This window comes from Lepisosteus oculatus, unplaced genomic scaffold (assembly GCF_040954835.1).
Source record: "Lepisosteus oculatus isolate fLepOcu1 unplaced genomic scaffold, fLepOcu1.hap2 HAP2_SCAFFOLD_103, whole genome shotgun sequence".
Lineage (NCBI taxonomy): Eukaryota > Metazoa > Chordata > Actinopteri > Semionotiformes > Lepisosteidae > Lepisosteus > Lepisosteus oculatus.
The window spans coordinates 72,501-84,520 of NW_027167655.1; the positions used below are offsets into that span (position 1 = coordinate 72,501).

The 12,020-nt window shown below is 40.6% G+C and overlaps 3 non-coding genes across 3 annotated transcripts; 1 reads left to right on the top strand and 2 right to left on the bottom strand.

The window, feature by feature from the left end:
- Positions 1-4,635: 4,635 nt before the first annotated feature.
- On the bottom strand, positions 4,636-4,706 carry trnag-gcc (transfer RNA glycine (anticodon GCC)). Its single transcript has one exon. It is a non-coding gene; the product is annotated as a tRNA-Gly (tRNA).
- A 4,384-nt stretch (positions 4,707-9,090) lies between these two features.
- LOC138225722 (U4 spliceosomal RNA) lies at positions 9,091-9,232 on the bottom strand. The gene has a single exon (XR_011184194.1). It is a non-coding gene; the product is annotated as a U4 spliceosomal RNA (small nuclear RNA).
- A 2,246-nt stretch (positions 9,233-11,478) lies between these two features.
- trnag-ucc (transfer RNA glycine (anticodon UCC)) lies at positions 11,479-11,550 on the top strand. The gene has a single exon. It is a non-coding gene; the product is annotated as a tRNA-Gly (tRNA).
- The last annotated feature ends 470 nt before the right edge of the window (positions 11,551-12,020 follow it).

A 12,020-nucleotide genomic window follows, 5' to 3' on the forward strand; every position in this document is an offset into this window, starting at 1 on the left:
TGCTAGTCACAATCCAAGGCTCATGACAGCATTTGAAAACATTCGCAACTGCGTTGGCCGGGAATCGAATCTAGGTTAACTGCTTTGAAGGCAGCTATGCGCAACACTGGCTCGCTCCAGAATAAATCTCGCGTCGAGGGCATATTTTTTTCCATTTTACCGTGAGTCGGGCTCAGCTGCACAGAGGAGAGAGCAGAGCAATGAGGTCACGGGGACAGGGGAGTCACACGCTGGCGGTTTGAATACGCGGAAGATCACTGAGGGATCCACAGTATATGGACCCTCCGTGCGCCATCAGTCCACACTCCGGACTCTGAATCCTGCCATCCGAGTTAAGATCTCGGCGGAACCTGAGGCGCAGTTCCTTTTAAAACGTAATCTGGTGAGCATTTCTAGAATCGTACTTGTATAGATGCAGCCTTTAATGTGTTGCTAGGTTAAAATTGATGACTTCTTGTATTTCAGTAGGCAACTGCCCTCTTGATTTCGGATTTAATTTCTTTATTACAGGGGCGCTTTTATGAAGACAGAGTCATGTTCAGGTACTTTGCTTGATGGAGGAAGCTCATTTCGGACTCTGTGATCTGCTCACCTGGAAAGGTCTGCTATACTACTACAAGAGAGAAGTAGAGTCTGGAAGAAGGGACAATTTTATGATGCTTTGGAAGATAATGTTTTTTTTTTCTTATACTGAAAATGAAAGGTAGTTGTTTCTATATGGACTCAGTCTTTGGAATTTGTATATTTATATATTTCAGTGAACCCTCAGCCATTCCTTCTGTATTGTAATTCAATTTCTCTTTTAAAATTCCTTCCCCACTTCTAGGACCTGCAGTTGCTGAACTCCACAATGGCTTCTATTGGAAAGTCTGTGACTGAGACCAAGTAAGTGTTCACTTTTTTATGAAACCATTATTTATTTAGGAGCAATGAGCAATTCTTATATAAATGCAATAAAATCATTATGCTCAAACTATGAGAGAGAAAATTAAGGATAATTTAAGAAATCAGTCTTAGCTTGTTTCTATACACAGATGGTATTATTTATTTTCAAAGGAAACCCGCGCGGATTCCCCTGGTGTGCAAGATGTACCTGAATACTCTTGATCAGCTTCCTGCTCACTTGAAGAGGGCGTGTATGAAGCACGCCACGGCAGAAAAGATCAGGATGGCCTCTCAACAGGCGAGGGAGGACATGATGAATCACCTGAAGAACGGGGTCATCGTGGATTACCACAGAATAGAGATCGTGTCTGGTGAGGCAAACAGGATAGTGGTTGTAAGACTGCTAGAGTCCTTGGGCCTTTTTGTACATGGGAAGCCTGAAGACACATTGGCAAGGTGAGAAATTTTAAATCTGTAAGGCTTCTGTAGTTTCTTTTTGAAATCATTGTTACAACATATTATGTAAAAGCATGTTGAAAAGAATCTACCTGCATTCCAGCGGCCCTGAGCAAGAGGCCGCTGTCCAGGAGGAAGAGATGCCAGAGGCTGCTCTAGAAACTGAAACAGAAGCGGATAAGGAAGGGGAAGATGTGAGCTCTGAAGAACTCTATCAGCAGTAAGACTTTTTTATTTTTCAGATGTATCTATTTTTTACTAAAATTCTAATTTGTCTTATAGGTATAAAATGTTTAAACCGGTGTTTTATATCCTTACAGGCCCTCAGTAGTTAAAAAGTATCAGCAGGCCGGAAGAGAGTGGCCCAAGCTGGACTCTATAGAAAGCACTCCCTGGATGCTCCTCTCCTGATTGGATTCAAACAGTACCTTACCAAGGATCTGGGAGTGGCAAATTATTCTCAGGAGGTATTTATTTTTTAAAGGCATTTAAAATTAAGCAATGGTATCTTCATTGTAAATGTTTTTATTTCTTAGCTTAAAATTCACCCATGTGAAATGATGTCAGCCATAAACATCATGACTCTATATTTCCTACCTGAATCTATTCTACTTAAATTATTACATTATACACAATTTGAGTTCATTTTAAAAAGTAAAAGGTAATGAAAGGAATGCATTTTCATAAGAAAGATAATACCGATATGCATGTGATAATCTTCCTTATATCATGTAGTGCGTCATTTGGACACTTTGTGGGCTTCAAATACAAAGAAAATCATGTTCTATGGTACAAGATAAATACAAAACTTAAGCTTCTTTATAAAGCATAAGCAATCATTTATTACATCGCTTCTTGAATTAAATCTTTTGACAAGAGGTAAGACTTCTGTTACATTTAAACCCATGTTTAGCTGTGTTTTTTAGATTTAACTGAACCAATTTCTGTGTGTGATAATGTCCTTGAATTCTGACAACATCACACTAAATTACATGATATAAAACAGCTAATGTTTCTAGAGATAAAGTTTCTGAGATGCTTCTAATTACTTTTTATTACCAGGGACAGTTTAATTCACCTTGTACAGTACTGTAAGACCAAGATACTTTTTTTAAAAGTTATTTAACATTTTATAGAACTTTGTCTACTATGGCAACATGATGTGCTTGGTGAAACTTGGAAAAATACTGCTTGGCCACTTATCTTAAGATAAAGATAGGATAAAGGTTTATCTTTTGCACCTACCTGACCCCCAGGGAAGGCCAATGCTTTCTAAGTTGATGGTTCCCTACAGTAGACTGTACTTTAATTTCAAAGGTAATGTATATTGACCCAAATCAGTTTTGGAATCCAATCTACTGACGAGATGGAGCACATCCTTTTTTCAGGATTTTAGCATCATACGTTTGGTATATTTAGTCCCTAATGCTGAAAGAAATGATCATAGAACATTTGGACACTTTGTGGGCTTGAAATACAAAGCAAATCATGTTCTATGGTACAAGATAAATACAAAACTTAAGCTTTTATTTTAATTAGATTTGTTTATAAAGCATAAGCAATCATTTATTACATTAATATATGTGAAAATAACATTTTAGCATCATACGTTTAGTATATTTAGTCCCTAATGCTGAAAGAAATGATCATAGAACATGACATCTAACCTTACCTGCGGTGTTTTTAATCCCTATTGCTCAATGCACGGTGAAAGCATTCCATACATGTGTCTGACAATGAGGAATGGGCCCCTGAGACAGTCATTTGCCTGTTTCACAAATGATCGTATTTTACTAGAGATTCTGTTTGGGATTCAGATGTGCATTCGGACAGCAATCCCTTTCGAGAAATGATACGTTCTGGATGAGGTCAAAGGTGCTGGAACACTGTATCTAGGATGTGTTTGCAGAGACTGTGTGTCTCCTGCTTCAACGCAGTGATAAACAGATGTGCTCCTTTAATTTATTGGTACATGCCCAGGGCAGTAAGCAGTCTGAGGATTTATTTCCAGATGGCATAGAGCAGTGAAGCAGTGAAGTAGTGCAAAACACTGGATCATTATATTATTAGAATCTATTCTACTTAAATTATTACATTATACTCAATTTGAGTTCATTTTAAAAAGTAAAAGGTAATGAAAGGAATGCATTTTCATAAGAAAGATAATACCGATATGCATGTGATAATCTTCCTTATATCATGTAGTGCGTCATTTGGACACTTTGTGGGCTTGAAATACAAAGAAAATCATGTTCTATGGTACAAGATAAATACAAAACTTAATGTTTTATTTTAATTAGATTTGTTTATAAAGCATAAGCAATCATTTATTACATTAATATATGTGAAAATAACATTTTAGCATCATATGTTTAGTATATTTAGTCCCTAATGCCGAAAGAAATGATCATTTGTTTAACATGCACGGGTCTGTCTCAAAGGATGCAGTACTCCTGAAGGGTCTCAAACCCTACATTTCGGATGCCTAGCTGTATCCCTCACATGTGGCACCTCAGAATGACTTCTAACCTTACCTGTGGTGTATTCAGTCCCTATTGCTCAATGCACGGTGTACATACTGCATACATGTGTCTTGAGAATGAGGAATGGGCCCCTGAGACAGTCATTTGCCTGTTTCACAAACAGGGACCTGGACCTAGACCTGGCCCGTACAGGGCTCAAACCCGCGACCTTGGCGTTATTAGCACCACGCTCTAACCAACTGAGCTAACCGGCCTCACGACAGTGCTCCTCTCTGTGCTGCAAAAAATCAAACTCAGGGAATTTCTTTTGTCCTCCTTTGAATAGAAAGCCGTGTAATTCAGTGTACGGGCTTTCTCGTGCAGTTTCATGGTTCTTGTAACCCAAATCCTACACTGGCCTGAAGTGCCCCCCCATTTCACAGCATTTTTCAGCTGATTTAAAATGTACCTAAAGGAGAAGCATTATTGAAGACCATCAATTACCAAGAGCTTTTGTCAAAGGTTTTGGTGGTCATTTTGAATGACCACAGAGCGCTGTGACCTCGGTTTTACATCTCATCCAAAATTCAGCGCCCTTTTACAACACAGCGTCTCCGTCACTATACTGGGGCATTGGGACCCGCACAGACCTCAGGGTGAGCGCCCCCCCGCCGGCACCATTAACACCGCTTCCAGCTGGAAGCTTTGTTTTTCCCTGTAGCTCATCCTCATCCAGGTACTGACCTGGCTCACACCTGCTTAGCTTCAGTGGGTTTTCAGTTGCGAGTTCCAAGGGGATGCAAGTGATGGAGCCGCTCGCTGCAAAAGCCACTGCATTGGCCGGGAATCGAACCCGAGCCTCCCGCGTGGCAGGCGAGAATTCTACCACTGAACCACCAATGCTCAGTGCCTGGGCCTTCAAAAAAGACGCTTTTTTGGTGCTCTGTGCAAAACGCGTCGACATCTGCTTCCAGCTGCAAAATGCCATTTGCGGACGCTGAAGAACTTATTTCCAAGGCAGCGGGTACAAGCGATTGGGCGTTTTAAAACCACCAGGAACAGCAAAGAGGCGCGCTTCTTTGCTTGTGCCGAAACACACCGACTGAAGGCGGACAACGTAGTCGGCAGGATTGGAACCTGTGCGGGGAGACCCCAATGGATTTCTAGTCCATCGCCTTAACCACTCGGCCACGACTACAGCAAGCCCCGCCGCCGCTGTGTTCTTGCTACAATCTTACCTGGATCGCGAGGCGCCGGCGGAAGCCTGTTTCAAAGTCGTTCTCCGTTTCAAAAAAACATTTCCAAAATACAAGCCTTGCAGACAGACACGCCTCAGAGGACTTAAGGGTGGCTTCATGTCGGAATGATAAAGTCTCCCCGTCCGGACATGAAAATGCCACTTTGTTACACACAAAAAAAGAATCAACAACAGAGAAATGCCCACAAGCATTTGAAAAGCCGCACCACGTCGCACTTGAAATAGCTCTTACATTAGTGGTAGACACAGGAATCGCCTTTTTATTTACGCTCTTACCAACGCGATGGAAAGCAAAACAAAGCAAAGCAGAGCAAAACAAAACGAACAAACGAAAACCCTCAAGTCCCGCACTTGCATATAATGCTGTTACGTGCCCAAGCGGTATTGTACGTCATCCTAGCACTGCACCCCGGGTCGTACGGAATATGGGAACGAGCACACGCCACGAATCGTCTCGAATCACTCCCTACAGCTGTAAGGCGCCTTGAAGCGTGCACCCCCAACATTCTTCTTTGCGCATCTGTGAAAGGTAAACTCTTGAGCAAACTCTGAACCAGCTCTAAGGAAACTAATCCGATTAGACGTTACTTTGACTCATCCTTTAAGGGACCCTTGTTAATTGGAGAAATCAATGATTTCGAATGAATTCTGTATGCGTTAAAAGACAGCTATACACAGAAAACATGCAGGACACTGCTCATGATGTTTCCCGAGCCGAAACACAGTGCGTTTTTCCAAGCCATTTGACAAAGCCCGCCCACTGAAAACTGCAGCAGATCGTGTAAAGGCGTTCAACTTTGTAACTACTGCACGCACAGGAAGCAGAATAAATTCCTCTTTTCAAACTGTCAAAGGTTTGCTGCAGGACATCGCACAATCTCTTTTGAACGGGGACAAACGATTTCTTATGGGGCGCAGTAAGTACAGACGTTTATAAAGCTCCACTCATGCCGACGATGCAGCATGAAGAAGCGCAACCTAACGTTTGACAGACAAAAGCCGGGCGCCGCTACGAGCAATATGAAATCAAACTGACAGCACACGGCGTTTCGCGCTGACTCAAAAGTGATCTCGACAGACGATGTTCTCTGCATAACGCTGAAAGAGCTAAAGAGCGTTTCTGTTGAGATGTAACCCATTGGGCAAAAGACGTATAATATACGTCCATTAAACGCATATCTTAGACGTCTAAATGTGGTCTACAATTCGTCTAGAATGAAATTCTAATATACGTCTAAAGTTAAACGTCAATTATACGTCTATATTTAGACGTTCATTATACATAAATGGTTGGAGTTCTATTATACGGATAAATTTAGAGGACTATTATACATATATGGTTGGAGTTCCGGATAACTTTAGAGGTCTATTATACGTATATGGTTAGAGGTCTATTATACGTATAACTTTAGAGGTCTATTATACGTATATGGTTAGAGGTCTATTATACGGATAACATTAGAGGTCTATTATACGTATATGGGTAGAGGTCTATTATACATCAAAGATAGATTTTATAGGTGTAGAAACAAGTAAAACAAGCCAATGATTAGGTTTAGAAATGTATTCTGAAAATACACATTCACACCTGAAACATATGTATTTCAAATTATACATTGTATACAATCAATCAACAATCAACATATGGGCAATAATCATAAAAAACACAACTAGTCTTAAACTTCAGCTACAAATTCTGGTAACATGGCAATATACAGTATAGTAATGACAAACACAAAACTAATTACATTAACACACTAACTCAAAACCACATTTTGATTCAAATATACATTTTAAAATGTACAACTTCTATATTTCCAAGAAAAAAATATTACATAAAATATAAAATATTACAATGGAAGTTAAGACGATTTTTGTCCACTATTTGCAAACCCTGTCTAATTGTCCTAACAGTTAGAACCAAAAACCTATTATTTTCAGAGTCCAGATCTCTTGGCCCCCTGCCTTGCATATGCATTCTTCAAGTAACACATTGCGTGCTCCTTTATTTCTTTTTCTGTTGATGTAGGGTGGGACTTCAGCACCGCAGCTAGGAGAAAATTATATAATATTACTTCCCAAATAAATGATGATTAATATCTTCTTTAGTATAATCTAAAAAATGAACGGTTTACTAAGCTCAAAGCTGAAATAAATGTATAGAATTTGGCTTGCATCATAGCAGTTGAGCAATAAAGTCTGTCCTAATTAAAGAGTACCCAAAGTTTGAAAGTACAACATAGAATAAGAATAAGAGAAACGGCAAAACAATTTTGTGTCATCTTCCCCATTCACACTATATTATGTGCCATTTTTTTGCTTATTCACATACTATTTTAATCAAAATAATATTAAGAAAGATCTGTATGTATTCAGATAGTATTATTATTGTTCATACTTACTCGTCAAAAGAGGATTGCTGAGATATTTTCGGATATACTTCTACGTTTGAAAAACGTGTCCAAAATGGTGACCAACGAATACTAGCAATGCATTGTGGTATATAACCGGAAAATATGCTGGGTTCGATATTTTCTCAACGTATGCGTTTATTAATGTTGTCGATATTATGGTTGAAATTTAACATTGATAATACATCGCTGCTATGAGCTGATGTGCAATTTTAACGCATGCAATAAGTAAGGATCGGTCACTGTTGTATGGTATTATATATAATGACATTATGGAATAGGATGGGGACAGGCCTGGCATCACGGGGGGAGGGGGGAATGTCGCCCCTTCAGTTTTGGGCAAAAAGTTTTACCTAACTTAATTTGCACCCTAAAAAAATAGTTGTACTTTGTCAATGGTCAGACAACACTAAATGACACGAACAGTCACTCAGTCTGTTTGATGGGCAGGAGGGCTATCCATCCAGGAACTGCACATATTATTGAGTGTCAACATTACGATCCTGTTTGCTCAGGTGGACCGATTCCTTGCAGTAGTTTATCATTATACTTAAAATCGTTATATAACTAGGACTAGTTATAGCAGTCTGTGCTTTCTGTTGGTTTTACAACATTTTTTTCTTAACGATTCAGAACGTCCATGTAGCTGCAAAAATGAACGCTTATGGTACTTTTCGCTCCAGGCAATACAAACCTTGAGAGTGACGAAAAATGTGAAACTGAACTTCATCGCAAATACCAGATTGCTAGTCGTTATCTTCTATCATGAAGCACTAATCAATGGCATAGCTGCGAGATTTCATTTGGGTAGCTGCACCGTACAGCTCCGTTTCAACCGAAATATCACTCCCCCCTCAGAATTTCAGACGCCCCCCTACAGATTTTTCCTCGGGCACCGCGCACTGATGGGGGACTTTTGTCAAGAAAATAAAAATAGAAACTCTATAGGCACTCAAACATTTTACTGTTTTTTTTCAGGCAGGTGGCAAGACCCCCTCAGCAAAACCCTTGTATGCCAAGCTGTGGGCATTGATTCGGCGAAATTACGGCTATACGTATATATACGTCGCCTCGAAGTATAATCAACGTCGAATTGCAACCGTAAAATCGACGACATGAATAAACGCATATATAACGTCGAAAAAACATCTAACACAGTGCCTGAGGCTTTTTACTGTATGTATCGTGTGTGCCGCAATTAGGAGTATACGGCACTCTGCACAGTGTACGAAGTAAATTATTTTCGCAGTAATTAATTTATTATATTTACTATATTTATTATACACGTGTAAATTATTTGCTGTGAAAATAATTTACTTCGTACACTGTGCAGAGTGCCGTATACTCCTAGTTGCGGCACACACGATACATACAGTAAAAAGCCTCAGGCACTGTGTTAGATGTGTTTTCGACGTTATATATGCGTTTGTTAATGTCGTCAATTTTACGGTTGCAATTCGACGTTGATTATACTTCGAGGCGACGTATATATACGTATAGCCGTAATTTCACCGTAAATATACGTATATTCGACGAATCAATGCCCACTGGGAACAAGCTCGCTTCTTTCTACCATGATGTCACCATGACCAAATCTGTCTTTAAACACCTTGCTCAGTCTCTAACGAGACTGTCAAAAATTGCTTTCGCCGATTGTATTGCAAACCGGCGGAAGCGGGGTATTGGGAAAAGTTTTCAACTAGCAATAATCCCGCCTCGGCTAAACCTCACAGGCTACGATACTGCCACTGCGCAAAGCTGACGGTTGCCAGGCAACCGCGGGGATCCTATGGAAATCGTTATCAATCGTCTCATGGCATGTCGTTGCTGTAACGCTTCATATTTGTCGTCTTCTTCTAGCTTGAGGTTTTGAAGAATTTCATGACAGACAAGGGCTCCGTTGGGAACAAAGAAACCCGTTGATTCTTTTCAGCAGCAGAAATACAACCCTTTAAATACAAGATGACAGAACAATGACGAAGGGCATGCCGGGAGGAACTCATGCACTACAGAGGAAAGGGGGCGGGCACGTACAGTTCACATTCAAGCCACAAGTACTCTTCTCGGATGTTGCACAAACAAATCCTAACGTCTTGAAAGCATTGCGGCATGTTTGTGTCCCACTTCCCGTGGCTGCAGGACAACTGACATGAACGGACAAACACAATCTGTGGCGTTTAGCGTGACATAGTCTTGCAGGCATCGTGCTGTCTCACTGCAATACTATACCGCTGGAGGAAACAGTCCATCTGGCCATGAAACTCATTTGAACGTCTAGCTACAGCAACTAACAATATCATGATTTATTCAGGATGTGTGGAATCAGCACGTCCCGGAGACAGCTTCCGAAATCGTGAGCATTCTCTGGTGGTAGGGGCGTTCAAGATGGCGCTCAGGTGGGAGGTAAAGTTTAGTGGTTGAGGATTTTTTTTGAGTTTTTCATGACCTGAATGTTAATTTTTGCTTTTTTTGACTACAGAAAAATAAGGACTTAACACTACTTGTTTAAACTTCAGTTATAATTGAAAGAAAAAAAAACGATTTTTTTTAGGTTTAAGAATTTCGATATGAGTAACACTGGGAAAAGAAAAGAGAGTGCTGGGTCTTCGAAGGAGAACTCTAAGATACCTCACTCGTATATGTATAGCACTACAAGAAAATTGATGGCAACTAAAGGGAAAAGTGAAGCAGCTGGAGGGGACGTGGAAAGAGTGCTGGAGATGCGCTCGTACGCGAGCGCTCGCAGCCCAAGTGAGACTCAGCTGCCAGAGGAAGAGCCGGAGTCCCTGCCCAGCACACCTGTGAAAACCCCGGCAGCCAAGAGAGGAAGGGGCGACCTGACGCTGGAGGAGCTCCAGACCAACATCTTCAACATGATGGCACAGAGCATGGGTGAGCTGAAGGAAATGACTTGATCTAATACAGTCGCAATCGAAAGTCTTAAAAAGTCCATGGACTGTGTGTTTAAAGAGGTTGAAGACTTAAAGAGTGAAGTAAAAGTTCTTAAACAAGTAAATACCAAACAAGAAAAGCATATTAAAGAACTTGAATTGAAAGTGAACGATGTAGATAGATACCGTCGATGATGGAATTTAAAATTATTTGGAGTTAAAGAGGAACGTGATAAGGACCTTGTTGCAACAGTGAAGGGTATCTGTAAAAGGACCCTGCCGGACCAGGAGGATGTAATATCGGCCATTGACTTTGTTCACAAGCTCGGGAGAGCGAACATGTCTGGGCAAGTGCTCCCCAGATCGATTATAATACAGTTCACCAAGAGGACGGCGAGGGACATGCTGTGGCGAGCGGCGAGGGGGAATGAGTATTTGAATGGGAACAAACTGAGGTTTGCAGAGGACCTGTCTGCTGCGGACAGGAGTACCAGGAACCAGCTGTGGCCCCAGGTTGAAGCTGCCAGAAGAGAGGGGAGGAGAGCCTACTTTGTGGGAGCGAGGGCCTTTGTGGACGGGAAGGAGATTTGCTCCCAGTGACTGCTCAGTTAATGATTATGTTTGGTTTTATTTGTTATACCAGTATATACTAGTGTTTCTTTAGTGTTAGTTTGGAATGGTGTAGTTAAGTGTTAAGGACTGTTATAGTTCTGGTTCTTTGAAAAACTCAATAGTTTAGACAGTCTTAGAGTTAGTTATTTGCTTTTGTGTATGTCTTTTTCATGAATGCCAGAGGTACTCGAAATGTTGTTAAAAGAAAAACTGTGTGCTGAGTTTTATTTTTTACAGGAAACGCATGCATGTTGAAACTTAAGTTTATAAATAATTGAGAAATATTAAAGCAAGGAAAATATGATACGTGTAAAATATACAATTTGATCACATAATTACTTAATTACCTCTGGTAGTTAAATGCTTTTTTCTGCTGCGTTTTTTTTCTCTTGTACATGACTCTGATCCTCTTGTTGTATTTGTATTTGTAAATTCTATGTTTAATAAAAAAAATTAAAAAAAAAGCATTCTCTGGTGGTGTCCTGCAGACTTCCTGTGGGCATGCGTTGGTGGTATAGTGGTGAGCATAGCTGCCTTCCAAGCAGTTGACCCGGGTTCGATTCCCGGCTAACGCAGTGGTGAATGTTTTCAAATGCTATCATGAGCCTTGGATTGTGACTAGCAAAGCGAAGCCTTTTGAAAGAGCTAAAGCACTGAAAAACGGAATTGAGGGAGAATCTTACAGGGGATTCTGAGTGCTGTCTGCATACACGCAGTCCGATACGGGTGCTGAAAGCTTGAGCTACTCTCAATGTCATGCTGCCTTTCCCCGGAGTAAATCTGTTACATTGAAAGAATGCTTCTCGCAGGTTCAAAAAGGGACCCTTGTTAATTGGAGAAATCAATGATTTCAAATGAATTCTGTATGCGTTAAAAGACAGCTATACACAGAAAACATGCAGGACACTGCTCATGAGTGTGGAGTTCAGCCGAAACACAGTGCTTTTTTTCAAGCCATCTGACAAAGCCCGCCCACTGAAAACTGCAGCAGATCGTGTAAAGACGTTCAACTTTGTAACTACTGCACGCACAGGAAGCAGAATAA